Source organism: Heptranchias perlo, chromosome 20 (genome assembly GCF_035084215.1).
Source record: "Heptranchias perlo isolate sHepPer1 chromosome 20, sHepPer1.hap1, whole genome shotgun sequence".
Classification (NCBI taxonomy): Eukaryota; Metazoa; Chordata; class Chondrichthyes; order Hexanchiformes; family Hexanchidae; genus Heptranchias; species Heptranchias perlo.
The window spans coordinates 16,224,982-16,243,464 of NC_090344.1; the positions used below are offsets into that span (position 1 = coordinate 16,224,982).

An 18,483-nucleotide genomic window follows, 5' to 3' on the forward strand; every position below is an offset into this window, starting at 1 on the left:
AGCCGGTCTCCCACACTGAGAGCATTTGCAGACGGCAGCGATCTTCTGAGGGTTTCCTAGAAGTACCTGTACTGCAGAGTTTCTGTAGTGTAGTGGTTATCACGTTCGCCTCACACGCGAAAGGTCCCCGGTTCGAAACCGGGCAGAAACATTTTTGGGCCAACCCCTCCGCCTCCATGAGTCGATCTCCTTTCTGGTCCCGAATCAGAGTCGGGTTCTTCCGACCCGGTTAATGTTTGCATGCCTGTGGAAGACTTTTGGTTTCCCTTTTATGTTGGCCGTTCGTCTAATCTCATACTCTCTATTTGCCCCTCTTATTTCCCCTTTCAGTTCCCCTCTAAACTTTCTATATTCTGCCTGGTGAATGAATTAAAAAAAAGTTTGGATTTCCGTCAGCCTGAAACAGAAAGTTATTAGTTGATTAATGGCGATTTGAACAACTATTCGTCTTTTTCAGAGTTTAATGCGTTTTGCGAAATTAATACAGTAAACGATTTTGTCGAAGTTAAATCCCGAATAGGGAAAGGGTCCCATCTCGCAAACTGAGAGCATTTTGCAGACAGCAGCTATCTTCTGAGGGTTTCCTGTAACAACGTGTGCAGCAGAGTTACTGCAGTGTCGTGGTTATCACATTCGCTTCAAGTTATAACGTTCGCGAAAGGTCCCTCGTTTAAAACCGGGCAGAAACAGTTTTGGGCTGCCTCCATGAGTCGGTTTCTTTTCTGGTCCAAATTAGAGTCGGGTTCTCACGACCCGTTTAATGTTTACATGCCTGTGGAAGACGTTGGGATTGCCTTTTATGTTGGCCGCCAGTCTATTCTAATACCCTCTCTTTGGCCCTCTGATTTCCCCTTTCAATTCATAGAAGTTTAGAATCATAGAAGTTTCCAACATGGAAACAAGCCCTTCGGCCCAACATGCCATGTCGCCCTGTTTTTACGACTAAACTAGTCCCAGTTGCCTGCACTTGGCCCATATCCCAATGTACCCATCTTACCCATGTAACTGTCCAAATGCTTTTTAAAAGAAAAAATTGTACCCGCCTCCATTACTGCCTCTGGCAGCTAGTTCCAGACACTCACCACACTTTGAGTGAAAAAATTGCCCCTCTGGACATTTGTATCTCTCCCCTCTCACCTTAAATCTATGCCCCCTCGTTACAGACTCCCCGAAATTCCCCTCTGAACTTTCCATATTCTGCCTGGTGAATGAATGAATAAAAAAAATGTTAGGATTTCTGTCAGCCTGCAACTGAAAATTATTAGTTGATTAATGGCGATTTGAACAACTATTCGTCTTTTTTCAGAGTTTAATGAGTATTGCGAAATTAATACAGTAAACAATTTTGTTGAAGTTATTTCCCGAAACGGGAAAGGGACCGGTCTCCCACACTGAGAGCATTTGCAGACGGCAGCGATCTTCTGAGGCTTTCCTCGAAGCACATGTGCAGTAGAGTTTCTGTAGTATAGTGGTTATCACGTTCGCTTAATACGCGAGCTGTCCCTGGTTCGAAACCGGGCAGGAGCATTTTTGGGCTGGCTCCATGAGTCGATCTCCTTTTTGGTCCCGAATCAGAGTCAGGTTCTTCCTACCCGTTTAATGTTTGCATGCCTGTTCAAGACTTTGGGATTGCCTTTTATGTTGGCCGCCAGTCTATTCTCATACCCTCGCTTTGCCCCTCTGATTTCACCTTTCAATTCTCCTCTGAACTTTCTATATTCTGCCTGGTGAATGAATGATTGAACAAAAAGTTAGGATTTCCGTCCGCCTGCAACAGAAAGTTATTGGTTGATTCATGGCGATTTGAACAACTATTCGTCTTTTTTCAGAGTTTAATGAGCATTGCGAAATTAATACAGTAAACGATTTTGTAGAAGTTAATCCCCTGACCGGGAAAGGGACCCGTCTCCCACACTGAGAGCATTTGCAGACGGCAGCGATCTTCTGAGTGTTTCCGATCGCAACGTGGGCTTCAGAGTTTCTGTCGTGTAGTTTTTATCACGTGCATCTAACACGCGAAAGTTCTCTGGTTCGAAAACGGGCAGAAACATTTTTGGGCTGCCTCCATGAGTCGATCTCGTTTATGGTCCCGAATCAGAGTCGGGTTCTTACTACCGGTTTAATGTTTACATGCCTGTGGAAGAGATTTGGATTCCCTTTTATGTTGGCCGCCAGTCGATTCTCATCCTCTCTCTTTGGCCCTCTCATTTCCGCTTTCAGTTCTCCTCTGTCCTTTCGATATTCTGCCTGGTGAATGAATAAACAAAAGTTAGGATTTCCGTCAGCCTGAAACAGAAAGTTATCAGTTGATTAATGGCGATTTAAACAACTATTCGTCTTTTTTTACAGAGTTTAATGAGTATTGCGAAATTAATACAGCAAACTTTTCGGTCGAAGTTAATTCCCTGAACGGGAAAGGAACCGGTCTCGCACACTGAGAGCATTTGCAGACGGCAGCGATCTTCTGAGGGTTTCCTAGAAGTAACTGTACAGCAGAGTTTCTGTAGTGTAGTGGTTATCACGTTCGCCTCACACGCGAAAGATCCCCGCTTCAAAACCGGGCAGAAACATTTTTGGGCCAACCCCTCCGCCTCCATGAGTCGATCTCTTTTCTGGTCCCGAATTAGAGTCGGGTTCGTCCGACCCGGTTAATGTTTACATGCCTGTGGAAGACTTTGGGTTTCCCTTTTATGTTGGCCGCGAGTCTAATCTCATCCTCTCTATTTGCCCCTCTTATTTCCCCTTTCAGTTCCCCTCTGAACTTTCTATATTCTGCCTGGTGAATGAATAAAAAAAAAGTTAGGATTTCCGTCAGCCTGAAACAGAAAGTTATTAGTTGATTAATGGCGATTTGAACAACTATTCGTCTTTTTCAGAGTTTAATGCGTTTTGCGAAATTAATACAGTAAACGATTTTGTCGAAGTTAATTCCTGAAACGGGAAAGAGACCCATCTCCCAAACTGAGAGCATTTTGCAGACAGCAGCTATCTTCTGAGGGTTTCCTGCAACAACGTGTGCAGCAGATTTTCTGCAGTGTCGTGGTTATCACATTCGCTTCAAGTTATAACGTTCGCGAAAGGTCCCTCGTTTAAAACCGGGCAGAAACAGTTTTGGGCTGCCTCCATGAGTCGGTTTCTTTTCTGGTCCAAATTAGAGTCGGGTTCTTCCGACCCGTTTAATGTTTACATGCCTGTGGAAGTCTTTGGGATTGCCTTTTATGTTGGCCGCCAGTCTATTCTAATACCCTCTCTTTGGCCCTCTGATTTCCCCTTTCAATTCATAGAAGTTTAGAATCATAGAAGTTTCCAACATGGAAACAAGCCCTTCGGCCCAACATGTCCATGTCGCCCAGTTTTTACGACTAAACTAGTCCCAGTTGCCTGCACTTGGCCCATATCCCACTGTACCCATCTTACCCATGTAACTGTCCAAATGCTTTTTAAAAGAAAAAATTGTACCCGCCTCTACTACTGCCTCTGGCAGCTAGTTCCAGACACTCACCACACTTTGAGTGAAAAAATTGCCCCTCTGGACCATTTGTATCTCTCCCCTCTCACCTTAAATCTATGCCCCCTCGTCAGAGACTCCCCTAAATTCCCCTCTGAACTTTCTATATTATGCCTGGTGAATGAATGAATGAATAAAAAAAAAGTTAGCATTTCCGTCAGCCGACAACAGAAAGTTATTACTTGATTAATGGCGATTTGAACAACTATTCGTCTTTTTCAGAGTTTAATGAGTATTGCGAAATTAATACAGCAAAAGGATTTTGCAGAAGTTAATTCCCTGAACGGGAAAGGGACCCGTCTCCCACACTGAGAGCATTTGCAGACGGCAGCGATCTTCTGAGGCTTTCCTCGAAGCACATCTGCACCAGAGTTTCTATAGTTTAGTGGCTATCACGTTTGCCTAACACGCGAAAAGTCCCCGGTTCGAAACCGCGCAGGAGCATTTTTGGGCTGGCTCCATGAGTCGATCTCCTTTTTGGCCCCGAATCAGAGTCGGGTTCTTCCTCCCCGTTTAATGTTTACATGCCTGTGGAAGACTTTTGGTTTGCCTTTTATGTTGGCCGCCAGTCTATTCTCATACCCTCTCTTTGCCCCTCTGATTTCCCCTTTCAATTCCCCTCTGAACTTTCCATATTCTGCCTGGTGAATGAATGATTGAACAAAAAGTTAGGATTTCCGTCCGCCTGCAACAGAAAGTTGTTAGTTGATTAATGGCGATTTGAACAACTATTCGTCTTTTTTCAGAGTTTAATGAGTATTGCGAAATTAATACAGTAAACTATTTTGTAGAAGTTAATCCCCTGAACGGGAAAGGGACCCGTCTCCCACACTGAGAGCATTTGCAGACGGCAGCGATCTTCTGAGGGTTTCCTGTAACAGTGTGAGCAGTAGAGTTTCTGTAGTGTAGTGGTTATCACATTTTTTTAATACGCAAAAGGTCCGCGCTTCGAAATCAGGCAATTACGTTTTGGAAACGTTACCCTCTGAAAATCAATAAGTCTGAAAAAAAGCAAGAATTCAGTCTGTGGTTGAATGTGAATGAAATAACACACTTCACAGAACCGATATATTTTCCATTCTCTGTTTAGTTCAACACAAACTCAAACACTACACATATACAGACAGTGTTTCACACTCACTCACGTTTCCTGCACTGACGGTGCAGAAAGTCCCTCTCAAAGCTGCGCATTGCGAATAATTTCAGTTGATTTGTGAGAGATCATTGAAGGCTCCTGCAGTGCAGCTTCGGTTAATAACCACAATTATAGACAACATTGCGGCCGCGGCAACAAACATCAGTTTTTCGATGTTCGATATTCCCCAGCTCCCGGATTGATTGAGGTCACGACAGAAACAACATTTAGCCCCTCTTTCGGCCCCGCTCTCTCCAATCACACGTTGCTGGCGGGAAGCTGCAATTCCCGCTACAGACAGCGCATTGCTGCCCATCCCTGGGAAACAAGGCACCATCGAAGCTTTGACGACACATCACAGGCATCGTCTGTCCCGGAGCTGTTGCTCCGCAACAAAGGCAGAACTTACCAGCTGTTTCAAAATTTATAGCTTGAACACTGGACTCTGATATCACTACCCGCTTTAAAAGTTTGATGCTTTAACGACTGAGCTACCCAGGCTCGCTCGTCGTTAAGTTCCAGTCTTACATATTCATAAGAGGACTCTGAATTATCCCTCGAAGACGTCGAACAGGGGGGAGGGTCACTGTTCTAAAATTTTCAGTCACGTGCTGAGGGGTATCCTTGATTTTATTGAACATGATCGAAGAAACATGGACAGCGAACTCGTGAGTTTAAAATTCTTCTTGTTTGTGCCAAATGACTTGTCATTCGTTCGCACCAATTAAAATAACACTTTACCCAGTGGCCCAAAAGCTGAACTTGTCCCACACGGGAGTTGGAAAAGGCCTCTCGACCTTTCAGTCTATTAACATCTGTAAGCTGAATAATTTCACCCGTTACACAGTGAGACCAGGCAGCAGATTTCCCTTCCAAATTTTCCCCACACGGAACTTCCAACCGATGAATATCCGCTTAACGAAAAGAATAATCGTATATTTGGTTCCTTCCATTTAAAGATCTCATCCCGGCCCCTTTGCCATATCAGCTGACGCTAAGATCCCCCTCTCCCTCGAAAACAACGAAACTCGCATCTGCTCAAGCAAGACGGAAGGCCAGAGGAACGCAAGTGCCCACATGGGAACACTAAGAAGTAGATGCATCATGGAACTTACCAGTTGTACTTTGAACTCCGGTCAAAATGCCCGAAGTGAATTGTTGGATTGTTGAAGGTGAGACTGAAACTCACAACCTGAGCACTTCCAGAGCCCATACTGCTTTCATCAGTACCGAAATAACAGTGTTTCTGACAAACAGCTTGATTTTCGGCCTCTCAATGATCGCTTCGGAATCTTAATCAAAGAGAAGCCGCCAATCAAGAGGCGCTTCGTCAAATATCCGCAATGATCTTTAAAAGTCGTGGAATCTGAACATAACCCCAAAAGATAAGAATTTTTATTTATAATATTATTAACTGAAGGACATTTTTGCATGGTACTTCATGGAGGATTGAGGCAAAGTGGGACCTGAGACTCAGAAACTCTCTCTGGGCTGTCCGTGACTGAAGAGATGGAAGTTATTTCATTTGAAAACTGAGGCACGGAACTTTCTCGTGGAGACGTGTGACACAAGATTGCGGTTGGTTAGTGGTAGTTGCCGGGGAGATATAGAGGAGAGGGAGAAAAGTCAAAGTCACAGCTGTGACTGCTCAAGTGCTCAGCTTATCTGTAATATTTAAAAAGTAGTGTACAGTACAGGGCAGTGTCCGAGGCCCAACCATCTTCAGTTGCTTCATCAATGGCCTTCCCTCCATCATAAGGCTATAAATGGGGATCTTCGCTGATGATTGCACGGTTCTCAGTTCCATTCGCAACCCCTCAGATAAAGAAGCAGTCCGTGCCCGCATGCAGCAAGACCTGGACAACATCCAGGCTTGGGCTGATAAGTGGCAAGTAACATTCGCGCCAGACAAGTGCCAAGCAATGACTGTCTCCAACAAAAGAGAGTCTAACCATGTCCCCTTGACATTCAACGGCATTACCATCGCCGAATCCCCAACCATCAACATCCTTGGGGTCACATTGACCAGAAACTTAACTGGACCAGCCACATAAATACTGTGGCTACAAGACCAGGTTAGACGCTTGATATTCTGCGGCGAGTGACTCACCTCCTGACTCCCCAGAGTCTCTCCACCATCTACAAGGCACGAGTAACGAGTGCGATGGAATACTCTCCACTTGCCTGGATGAGTGCAGCTCCAACAACACTCAAGAAGCTCGACACCATCCAGAAAAAGCAGCCCGCTTGATTGGCACCCCATCCACCACCCGAAACATTCACTCCCTCCACCACCGGCGCACTGTGGCTGCAGTGTGTACCATCCATAGGATGCACTGCAGCAACTCGCCAAGGCTTCTTCGACAGCACCTCCCAAACCCACGATTTCTACCAGCTAGCAGGACAAGAGCAGCAGGCACATGGGAAAAATGCCACCTGCACATTCCCCTCCAAGTCACACACCATCCCGACTTGGAAATATATCGCCGTTCCTTCATTGTCGCTGGGTCAAAATCCGAGAACTCACTACCGAACAGCACTCTGGGAGAACCTTCACCACACGGACTGCAGCGGTTCAAGAAGGCGGCTCACCACCACCTTCTCAAGGGCAATTAGGGATAGGCAATAAATGTTGGCCTCGCCAGCGACGGTCACATCCCACGAACGAATTAAAGAAAAACCTCAAACAAACAAACAGACCTTTTGGATGGGTTCACTAATTGGGAATCGGATTTAACTACTGTGTTTGGGCACACAGTCCCACACTGCTAAACTCCCAGCCCCTTCCATGAGCACTCGCTTTCTTTCACACACCGACTGGATTTCTGCCTGTTGCTGTTCCATCTGAAATCCATCAACGGACTCTCTGCCAAAACATCGAGTGAATCCTAATGCTTGGTATCCTGGCAATTCCCCACGCTCACCATTAGTCTTTGGTCCTTCCAGCATGCTGCATGCAGTGACAAAATCTGTTCTTCCACCGAGGTTTTCTGCTGACTGGATATTTTCAACATTCTCGATTTGGGTGCATGGGCAGGTCATATCGTCCGGTCAGACTTTCTTGTCCTCAGAGTCCAGGGCTTTACATTCAAAAAAAGAAAAAAGAAGCGCTTTTGCTCTGACTCAGCTCAGACGAAAGGTCATCGACCTGAAACATTAACTCTCTTTCTGTATCTAAAAATTCTGTCTGACCTGCTGACGATTTCCAGCATCGACTGTTATTATTTCAGATTGGCAACATAGCCAGTATTTTCATTTTGAATAAAAGGGCTTTCCATTTTCTGCCCATGTGACGCGGTGGCCCAAAGGTTAAGGCAATGGATTGTTTATCTATTGTGCTCTGCACGCGTAGGTTTGAATCCGATTTTTGTGTTAAAGTCTTGTTTCTCTCATTCACTCCATCCAGAAGGTGTGGCTGTCAGTCCCATGCTTCTCGAAACGGCAGACGGAGCTTTTTGCGTTGTTTGCTGCAATCAGCAACATTTCCTTCCACGAAGGTGTTGAGATTGTGAAATCGCGACGTATCAAACGGACAGCGGTGTCCTGGTAAAAAGAGTTTATCTTATGGTCAACGTAAGAGAAACTAATCGACCATAATTGTGATTTATATCCCGGATCATTCCGGGTCTGTGTCTGTTTAAATGGGATGTGCTGTAAGTCCCGGATCATTCCGTGTCTGTCTCTGTTTAAATGGGATGTGCTGTAAGTCCCGGATCATTCCGTGTCTGTGTCTGTTTAAAAGGGATGTGCCGTAAGACCCAGTTTATTCTGTGTCCGTATCTGTTTGAAAGGGATGTGCTGTCAGTCCCGGATCATTCCGTGTGCATTTCACCCGATTTTCTTGATACCTTTTTCCTTCTGAACTGAAATGACGATCCTCTCTCGAGAAGAAGGTTCACCGCCTGCTTCGGGCAACTGGTAGGAAAAATAACAAAAACTGATGAGACCAAGTTCATTCTGCTGGGCTTCCATTCCAATCTCCGCACTCTATCCCCCATTCAGTCCCACCCCCGCCTGGACATTATAATCTGCGATATTGGTAAGGGAATGGAGAAGACGAATATCATGGTTATAATTTTCTTGGTTCCTCAACACTGAATAACATCAATTGTAATGATTCAGAAGGTAATCATAGAATCATAGAAGCTTACAGCACAGAAGGAGGCCATTCGGCCGTGATACCTGTGCTTGATCTTTCGAAGACCTGTCCAATTAGACCCACACCCAGATTTTTCCCTGCAAATTAGTTCTCTTCAAGTACATGTCCAATTGCCTTTTGAATGATTCTCTAGAATCTGCTTCCACCGCCCTTTCAGGAAGTGCGTTCCTGATCTGAACATCCCTCTGTGTTAAAAAAATTCTCCTCAATTCCCCTCTCGTTCTTTTCCCAATTATTTTAAATCTATGACCTCTAGTTACCGACCCACTTGCCAGAGGAAACAGTTTCTCCCTACTTGCTCTTTCAAAACCCCTCATTATTTTGAATATCTCTATTAGGTCTCCCGTTAACCATCACTGCTGTAAGGAGAACAATCCCAGCTTCTCCAAACTCTCCATATAACTGAAGTCCCTCATCACTGGTATCATCCAGGTCAACCTGCTCTGAATCCCCTTCAATGTCTTTTCATCCTAAAGTGTGGTGCCCAGAACCCGACATATAGTCCAGCTGAGGCCTAACCACTGATTTGTAAGGATTAGTATGACTTCCTTTTTTTGTATTCACTGCCCCTATTTACAAAGCAAAGTATCCCTTATGCTTTCTAAACCGCCTTATCAACTTGCCGTGTTTTGTGAATATGCACCCCAGGTTCCTCTACTCTTGCACCCCCCGCCCCCCCCCATAAGTTGTTCCATTTAGATTATACTGCCTCTCCATGTTCTTCTTCCAAAAGTGCATCACTTCACACTGATCGGCGTTAAATCTGTCACGTGACTGACCATTTCACCAGTCTGTCCATGTCCTCCTGAAGTCTGCTACTATCTTCCTCACTATTTACGACTTTGTCAAGTTTTGTAATGTCCGCAAACTTCGAAATTGTACTCCCTATTCCCACATCCAAGGCATTTATATATAACAAGAAAAGCAAGAGTCCTAGTACCGACCCCTGGGGGATCCCACTGCATGTTTCCCTCCAGTCAGAAAAACATCCGTTCACCACTGCTCTCTGCCGCCTATCCCTTCGCCAATTACGTGCCCGCATTACCACTGGTCCTTTAACCCCACGTGCTTCTAGTTTTCGAATAAATCTGTTTTGTATTAATTTCTAAAATGTGACCTGAAAATAGCTGCAATCCCGTTATTTTATTCTTGGCAATGAGAATACAGATATTAAGGCCGAGTGATAGATCAGGTTCATTCCCATTACCCGCAGGTGACGGGTCCTGAGGAGGGGAAATCCCATCTGGGTTTATATTTTCCGAAAACGGAGACGGAAAATCGTAAAGATCATCCCGTCGAAATACAACATTTGACTGAAGATCCGTCAGCCACATCCCTTCCAGACCTGGCCGTTCAAGGAAGCCTGATAAGTCCATCAGGGGAAAACACAGAGAGAGCAGAAATGCAGTTAGAGTTGGAGAGTAGCACGCAAAGAAAATAATCGTATAAATCTCCACATTCGGTGATTAAGCTGAATTTAAGGTGCAGTTTAAATTAAATCCCATATCGTGAAATCTTACAGGTAAACATTTGGCTGGATTATCTCTTTATCTCTGAGCGAAGTACTGCCTGGTAATTACAGCTCTTATCTATTTGAGCATTTCGCACTGTGAGTGTGAGTTGGTTTCGAACTCCCAGTGAATATCAAAGTCCATGCCTTGCCTCATTCGCTCGTTAACCCACAGGTACCGCGCGGCTGTAAAAACAGGCTGCACAGGAGCTTTGCAGACTGCATATTCAAGACACATATCCAACGCTACACGTGCAACCTGCAGCTGTGTGTACATTAGCGGTTCAGTGGTGGAACCCTCGTCTGCCGGTGGGAAACCAGAGCGTTGTTTCGAGTCCAATGCAGCATCCTTTACCTTTTCATTCTGCACACATGAGATCGCCTGAATTGGGATAAATTCACGTGTCGGCTTCAATCTGTAAAACTTCTTGAAAGATTATCTTCATTTCGTCTACGTGTGTTACGTGGACAAACCCTCTGCATTCTGTCCTCTGGTGCTCAAACATGCTCTGCTGGAGATAAGTCAAGCCTGCCTTCTGCACCGCTGAAAAGATGTGAGAAACCAATTAGTGATTTTTTATTAAACATGGGGACACAACGGGGCTCATCCGGTTTGAACCAGTGAAACTCCCTGAGCGAGAATCAGACCCAAAGGTAACGGAGACGTTCAGCCAGGGTAAAATTCCGCTTCCATATACCCGATCCGCCAACCTTTCAGAACGCTTTGTCCATCCAATCTCGCTTTCTTGTACTATGTACGATGTGGAGCAATATCAGGTTCTACACCAATTATTTCAAATCAAGAATATTAGTCTCTCTTTAACAAATTCGTGTGGAATGTACGACTTATAATATCAAGTAACACTTTGCCGAATGAACTGCGGTAAAACGACATTATCATCTGTCCCTGCATCGTCACAATATGGACTCGACCAGAAGGAAACTTTACTCAAATTGCTGCTTTCATTCACTATGAGAGCGAAGAGACGTAAGTGCACATTTGCAACTTGCAGCCGTGCCAGCATTGGTGGGTCAGTGGTAGAATTCTCGCCTCCCACGCGAGGGACTCGGGTTCGATTCCCGGCCAATGCAGGGTCATTTTGCATTCTGCACCAATGAGCAACTTGGGAACTGGATTCGGCCATTTTGCCCCTCGAGACTGTTCCGCAATTCAATGAGATTATGGCTGATCTGTGACCAACATCCAGACAACCACCAACATGCACCTCAATTCCTTTGGTTCACAAAAACCAATCAATCTCAGGTTTAAAATTAACAATTAAGCTTGCATCAACTGCTGATTGCGAAAGAGATTTCCAAACTTCTACCTCCCTTTGCTTGTGGAAGTGTTTCCCAACTTCACTCCTGAAATTACTGACTCCAATGTTTATGCGACGTCCCCTCGTCCCAGGCACCCAACGAGCAGAAATAGTTTCTCGCCATCTACCCCAACAATTCCCCTTAATATATTGAAAACTTCGATAAAATCAGCCCTTAACCTACCAAATTCCAGGGTAAACAATCCTAGTTTGTGTAATCTCTCGTCAGAATTTAACCCTTGGAGTCCAGGTATCATTTTAGTAAATCTACACTGCACTCCCTCCACAGCCAATATATCGTCCCTCAGGTGCGGTGCATTGAACTGAACACAGGTGTGGTCTAACCAGAGCTTTCATTAGCTGTAGCATAATGTCTATTCTCTAGTATTCTATTCCTCTAAATATAAAGGCCAGCATTACATTAACCTTTTTGATTATTTTCTGCGCCATGACATTCTAATGACTATGCAGCTGGACCCCTAAGTCCCTTTGGACCTCCACAGTTTCGAGCATTTCATCATTTAGAAAGTATTCTGAAATATCCTCTTTAGGTCCAAAGTGGATGAACTCACACTGGACGAAATTGAAATCCATTTGTCACAGTTTTGCCCATTCATTTATTCTATTAATGTCTCTCTGTAATATTGTACTTCCATCTGCACTGCTTACAATGCTGCCCATCTTGGTGTTATCGGCTAACTTGGATATGTGGCTTTCTATCCTGTCATCTAATATCAATGAAGCCGCCTGAAGGTAAATTCACATCGAGCTTCAATCTCCTCATCAGCTTGAGACATTTATTTACTTCACACGTGCTTCGCCTTGGAAAGTTCAGCACTCTCTCCTCTGGGTCTTAAAAATTCTCTCGATATAATTCAATTCGACCAACAGCAACACTGAAAAGGGATCAGAATCGAATTGGTGACTTTTCACAAAAAGCCTTGTGGTTGTCAGTGTCGTCGTGGATTCGAACCCGGGACCGTTCGTATCATTAATCAATAAAATCCCCAAAGTGATAATCATACCCCAAGAACAACAAACCACTGTCGCTGACGTCGTGCAGCCAGTTTTAATGTCCGCTGCCCCCCACAGCCGATCAGCAATCTTTCAGACCGCTTCTGTCCATCCCATCTCGTTTTCTATTCTGGTGTCCAGCAATATCAACTTGTACACTAACTATTTCCAGTCACCAATATTAGTCTCCCTTTACCAAATGGTTTTGACTGTCCGACCTGTATTATCAAGTAAGACGTTTCAGAACTAGTTGCTCTGAAACTACCTTGCTTGGGAGGATACTGAGAGGTGTAGATGAACATAGGGACCTTGAAGTGCATGTCCACAGATCCCTGAATGTGGAAGGACAGGTTGGTAAGGTGGTTAAAAGGCATACAGGATAGTTTCCTTAATTAGCAGAGGCATAGACTATAATAGCAGTGAGATTATGCTTGAACTGTACATAACATTAGTTAGGCCACAACTTGACTACTGCGTGCAGTTGTGGTCATCACATTACAGGAAAGATGTGATTGCACTGGAGACTCGTGACTCCCCAAAACCTTTCTAACATCTACAAGGCATAAGTCAGGAGTGTGATGGAATGCTCTCCACTTGCCTGGATGAGTGCAGCTCCAACAACACTCAAGAGGCTCGACACAACCCAGGAAAAAGCAGCCCACTTGATTGGCACCTCATCCACCACCTTAAACATTCACTCCCTCCACCACCAGCGCACCGTGGCTGCAGTGTGTACCATCCACAAGATGCACCTCACAGACCCGCGACCTCTACGAACTGGAAGGACAAGGGCAGAAGGCACATATGAACTCCGCAACCTGCACCGCCCCTCCAAGTCACACACCATCGTTACTTGGAAATATATCGCCGTTCCTTCATCGTCGCTGGTTCAAAATGCTGGAACCCCGTGCATTGCAGCACCGTGGGAGAACCTTCACCACACGGACCGCAGCGGTTCAAGAAGACGGATCACCTCCATCTTCTCAAGGGCAATTCGGATTGGGCAATAAGTGGTGGCCTTTCCACCGACGTAGACATCCCATGAATGAATAAAAAAAATGTTCGGATTTCCTTCAGTCTGAAACAGAATGTTAATGACGATTAGAACGAGTATTCATCTTATTTTTACAGAGTTTAATGACACACTAAATGAAATTAATAGAATAAACTATTTTGTAAAAGTTAATTCCCTGAACGGGAATCTGACCCGGCTCTCGCACTGAGAGCATTTGTAGACGGCAGCTGTCGTCTGAGTTAAGCATATATGCATTTACACAGTTGATTTTTCGTCGTGTATTATTATCACGTTCGCCTAACACACCAAATAAACCCGGTTTGAAACCAGGCGGAAACATTTTGAAAACGTTATCCACTAACATTTAATTAATATAAATAAAGCAAGAATTCACTCTGTAGTTAAATATGAATATTTAACGACATAGAACCTATGTACAGTTCTGCACAAACTCAAGCATTACAGAGATACCGACAGTGTCTCTCCCACTCACTCCCGTTTCCTGCCCTCACGGTGCAGAAAGCCCCGCTCAAAGCTGCACCTTGCGACTGTTTTCAGTTGATTTGTGAGAGATCATTACAGAATCCTGCAGCGCTTCCTCGGTTAATACCGACAGTTCTAAACAGCACTGCGTCTGTCAGTTTTTCGATTTAGCAGTTGCCGGGGAGATCGAGAGCAGAGGGAGAAAAGTCAAAGTCACAGCTGTGACAGCTCAAGTGCTCTGCTTATCTGTAATATTTAAAACGTAATGAACAGTACAGGGCAAACCGATTTGGTATCGGTTATCAAAAATACTGAAGGATACAGGTTCAATGGGGCATTTCTGAAAAGGGAACGGATTTAAACGCCAGACCGTAATCATTCCACATGAATCTGAAGTGTCTTGGGGAAAATGGCAGTGCGAACTGTGATGTTCGTGTCATCACTTCAAAGACCCTCCAATTACCGACAGTATCTTTGAACGAGTTGTGCAGCAAAACCGTGAGTGAAGCCGCTTTGCATTCATCAAACGTGTAGGTGACGATATTGGGGTTAATAAGGGTCGATTTCAATTATTTGAAATCTCACCATACCTCTTGACCCGAAAATCGACGATAAAATCGGGTTTTTCCTGTAGGTCGTGAATTGAAGGGAAAGCCGCATCAAACAGATCAGAGAAATGAAGAGCAGAAAATGTGGATGAAATTTGCACGAGTGAAAATCCCTGTTTTTCGGAAGACTCTGTCCCCAATGGTGGAGAGGATTGATATTTCGAGCTGTTATTCACCAGCCTTAAATTTAGTAATTTCCTGTTTGCTGACAATGAGATGAGACGGAATGAACAGGTCTAACGAGCCGGTCTGTAACACAGGACAATGATTCAGTGCAGCTCGTTACCCAGTCACTGGGCTCCGTTATAGCCGCTCCTGTCAGTCACACACAAAGATAAATTGTAAATCGGAAACAGAAAGAGTTAATGTATAACACTTAATATCAACCACCAGTTTTTCCCTCTTTCCGGCTATAAAAACAATCTGTTTCACAGTTTATCAAACCCAAAACAGCCTCTGGGATTTGCTGATCGAGAATTTCAGTGGAAATTGGGACCGTCACTTAGTTTCGGAACAAATATACCCGCTGAGGTTTCGGGGTTGTTACTGGTTTATTTATATCAGTGAGTGACTGGTTTTAAACTAGGTGAGGATCTAAGCCTGAGGTGAGAGCCTGGGATAGACAAGAGATTCTACAATATATCAAGTTAAATTACATTGATTCCACCAACACTGTGCATCACATCCCTTAAATATTGTTACCTTTTGCTATGTAAAACTGGTTTGGGTGGAAATGGGAAATAACTGAAAAAACCTTCATTGTATCAATTTTTTTATTATTATACAAACAATGTACAGCCTATCCCATAAAAAAGACTCAATGTAAAACCAGTCGCCAGTCCCAGAGCCGCTGCATCCCATTCTGACTGACTTAGTATCAGACGCGCTCCCGTCCACAGTAAACGGATGGGGCCGGATCGATAAGAGAAAAATGAGGACCGACCTCCGCATAACCTGTCTTCATAATTTAACCATTTTAGCCCCGGTATCATTCTGGTGAATTTGCGCTGCAGCCTCTCCAAGGCCAATATTTCCTTCCTGAGATGTGGTGCCCAGAACTGAATGCAATACTTTAAATGGGGTCTCAGCAGAGATTTCTATCTGTAACATTCTCCCTCTTTGAATACCAGCTTCCTCGAAATAAAGGCCAACATCCCATGAGACATTGAAATTAATGTTTCTACCATTCCACTGGCTTTTAGCGATTTCTGTACTTGGACCCCTAAATCTCTCTGCTCCTCCACAGTTCCTAGCTTCTCACCATTTAGAAAATACTCTGATCGATCTTGCTTCAGTCCAAAGTCGATGAACTCACACTTCTCCATATTGAAAGTTTGAACAGACTGGGGCTCTTCTGTGTAGAAAAGAGAAGGCTGAGGGGTGACCTGATATAGGAATTCAAGATTATGCAAGGGTTTGATAGGTTAGACGTAGATAAGGTGTTTGCATTTGTGGAAGTGGGGACTCCAAATCATTGGAGCCATTAATATCAGGTAGTCACTATTTAATTCAACATGGCATTCAAGAGGAACACATTTACCCAGAGAGTCGCTAGAATGTGTATTCGCTCCCACAAGGAGTAGTTTAGGCGAATAGCATGGATTCGTTTACAGCGAAGCTGGAAAAACAAATGGAGGAGAAAGGAATATAAGGGTTTGCTCATAGGGTTAGATTAAATGGGGATGGCGGAGGCTTGTTTGCAGCATAAACACCGGCATTGTCCAGTTGGGCCGAATTGCCTGTTTCCGTGATGTACATTCTTTGCAATTCTATGTTACTCCATCTGCCACCGTTTTTCCAACTCACTTATTTTATCAATTTCCCTTGGCAACTTTATGCTTCCATCTACACGACTCACTGTGACACCTATATTGGTGTCAGCGACACACGTGGATATTCGGCTCTCTATTCCTTCGTCTACGTCATTTCTATGCCGGGTCTCTGTCTCCCACCTTCTAACCAACTCCCTGCCCATTTCATTAGGTTGCCTTAAATTCTACGCACTGTCATTGTCGTTAACAGTCTCTTATATGGTACCTTATCGAATACCTCTGGAAGTCAATATCATATAACAACCATGGACACTCCATTAACTACCACGTCAGTTACATCTTCATAAAGTTCAACTAGTTTTGTTAGACTTGACTTACCCTTTACAAACCCATGCTGGCTCTCTCTGATCAATTCATGTTTATCCAAGTGCTCAATCTTTCTTTCCCGAATAACGGATACTGGCAACTTCCCCACAACGGATGTCAGACTAATGGGTCTATAATTTCCAACATCATCTCTGATACCCATCCCAAATAATGGAGTGACATTGAAATTGTTTCCATCAAAGGAACAATTCCTGAATCAAGAGAGTTTGAACGATCATGACTAAAGCATGTACAATTTCCTCACCTAGTCCTCTCAGTCCCCTGGGATGGTAACCATCAGGTCCTAGAGATTTGTCTATCCTTAATCTAATTATTTTCTCCATTGCCATTATTTTACTTATACTGAAACCCCTTGATTTATTTACAGTTTTCCTCATATCTCTGATATGTTAGCCTCATTTATTTCTGTGAAGAACGAAGCAAAGTAAATATTTAGCAACTCTGCCATTTCATGATTTTCAATTACAATATCACCTCCATCTGTCTTTAAGCGGCCCACATTACTCTAAGCCACCATTCTTTCACTTAATATACTGGTAAAAATCTTGACTGTTGTCCTCATTTTCCCTAACAGGTTTTTCTCCTTTTCCCTGTTTGGACCTCTTACGGTTTTTAATTTTCAGCACCAAAATAAACAATACTTTGATGTAAAGTGCGTCTCAATAGTTCTTCACTTTCAGAGCGAGAATTGTCTAAACCGGTAATTTATTTAATGGAACAAACATAAGTACACGTAATCATCCCCGTATCAACGCACTGATGGAGACACAAAGATAAACAAAACGAGATATGCAGGCAGCATCGGGATGCACAGGTGAACGGACAAACCAAACAGACAAAGATGAAACGGTCTGAACCCCAAACAGACAGTGACGTATCGCTGATAGATATTAGTGAGAGGAGGTGGGGCTTAGCTATCATGAATGGGCGCTGTAGCTTAGTTGGTTAAAGCATCTGTCTTGTAAACAGGAAATCCTGGGTTCAACTCCCAGCAGTGCCTTGTATAACTAGTTATTTTTACCTAATTTGTGGAATTAAGCGACAAAATGGCACTTTGGAATTGGTATTTGTTCAGGTTTGAGGAGGAAACTGATATCAGATTGACTTTTCTAAAACACCCTTTCATTGTACAGTCAGACCTCTCATAGAATGTGTCAGCAACGGGTTAGCTTAAAGACACGTTCTCGTTTTTGGGCTCGTTGAGGTCAGGGTATAATTCACGATTTGAGGTTCAAACCCGGAAGTCGTCCTAATTTGGACTGAGGCTTGTGGTCTTGACCTGCGGTGAAAATCTTTGCAAAGAGGAAAATGAAGTCCCCAGATCACTCCACCTGAATCTCCAGACCCCGATGAAATATATCCCAGGCTGTTAACAGAAGCAAGGAAGGAAATAACGGAGACTCTGACCATAATTTTCCAATCCTCCCTGGTTACATGTGATATGCCGAAGGATTGGAGGACTGCTAAAGTTGTACTGTTGTATTTAAAGGGAGAAAAGGATAGATCAAGTAATTACAGGCCAGTCAGCCTAAGCTCGGTCAGGCTGAAGGTATTCTATTAAATTTACTCTGCA

At 44.0% G+C, this 18,483-nt stretch overlaps 5 non-coding genes across 5 annotated transcripts; all 5 read left to right on the plus strand.

Annotated features, from left to right (window-relative positions):
- Positions 1-78: 78 nt before the first annotated feature.
- trnav-cac (transfer RNA valine (anticodon CAC)) lies at positions 79-151 on the plus strand. Its single transcript has one exon. It is a non-coding gene; the product is annotated as a tRNA-Val (tRNA).
- Positions 152-1,454: 1,303 nt separating this feature from the next.
- Positions 1,455-1,527, plus strand: trnai-aau (transfer RNA isoleucine (anticodon AAU)). The gene has a single exon. It is a non-coding gene; the product is annotated as a tRNA-Ile (tRNA).
- Positions 1,528-2,497: 970 nt separating this feature from the next.
- trnav-cac (transfer RNA valine (anticodon CAC)) lies at positions 2,498-2,570 on the plus strand. Its single transcript has one exon. It is a non-coding gene; the product is annotated as a tRNA-Val (tRNA).
- Positions 2,571-11,333: 8,763 nt separating this feature from the next.
- trnag-ccc (transfer RNA glycine (anticodon CCC)) lies at positions 11,334-11,404 on the plus strand. The gene has a single exon. It is a non-coding gene; the product is annotated as a tRNA-Gly (tRNA).
- Positions 11,405-17,836: 6,432 nt separating this feature from the next.
- On the plus strand, positions 17,837-17,910 carry trnat-ugu (transfer RNA threonine (anticodon UGU)). The gene has a single exon. It is a non-coding gene; the product is annotated as a tRNA-Thr (tRNA).
- Positions 17,911-18,483: the final 573 nt, after the last annotated feature.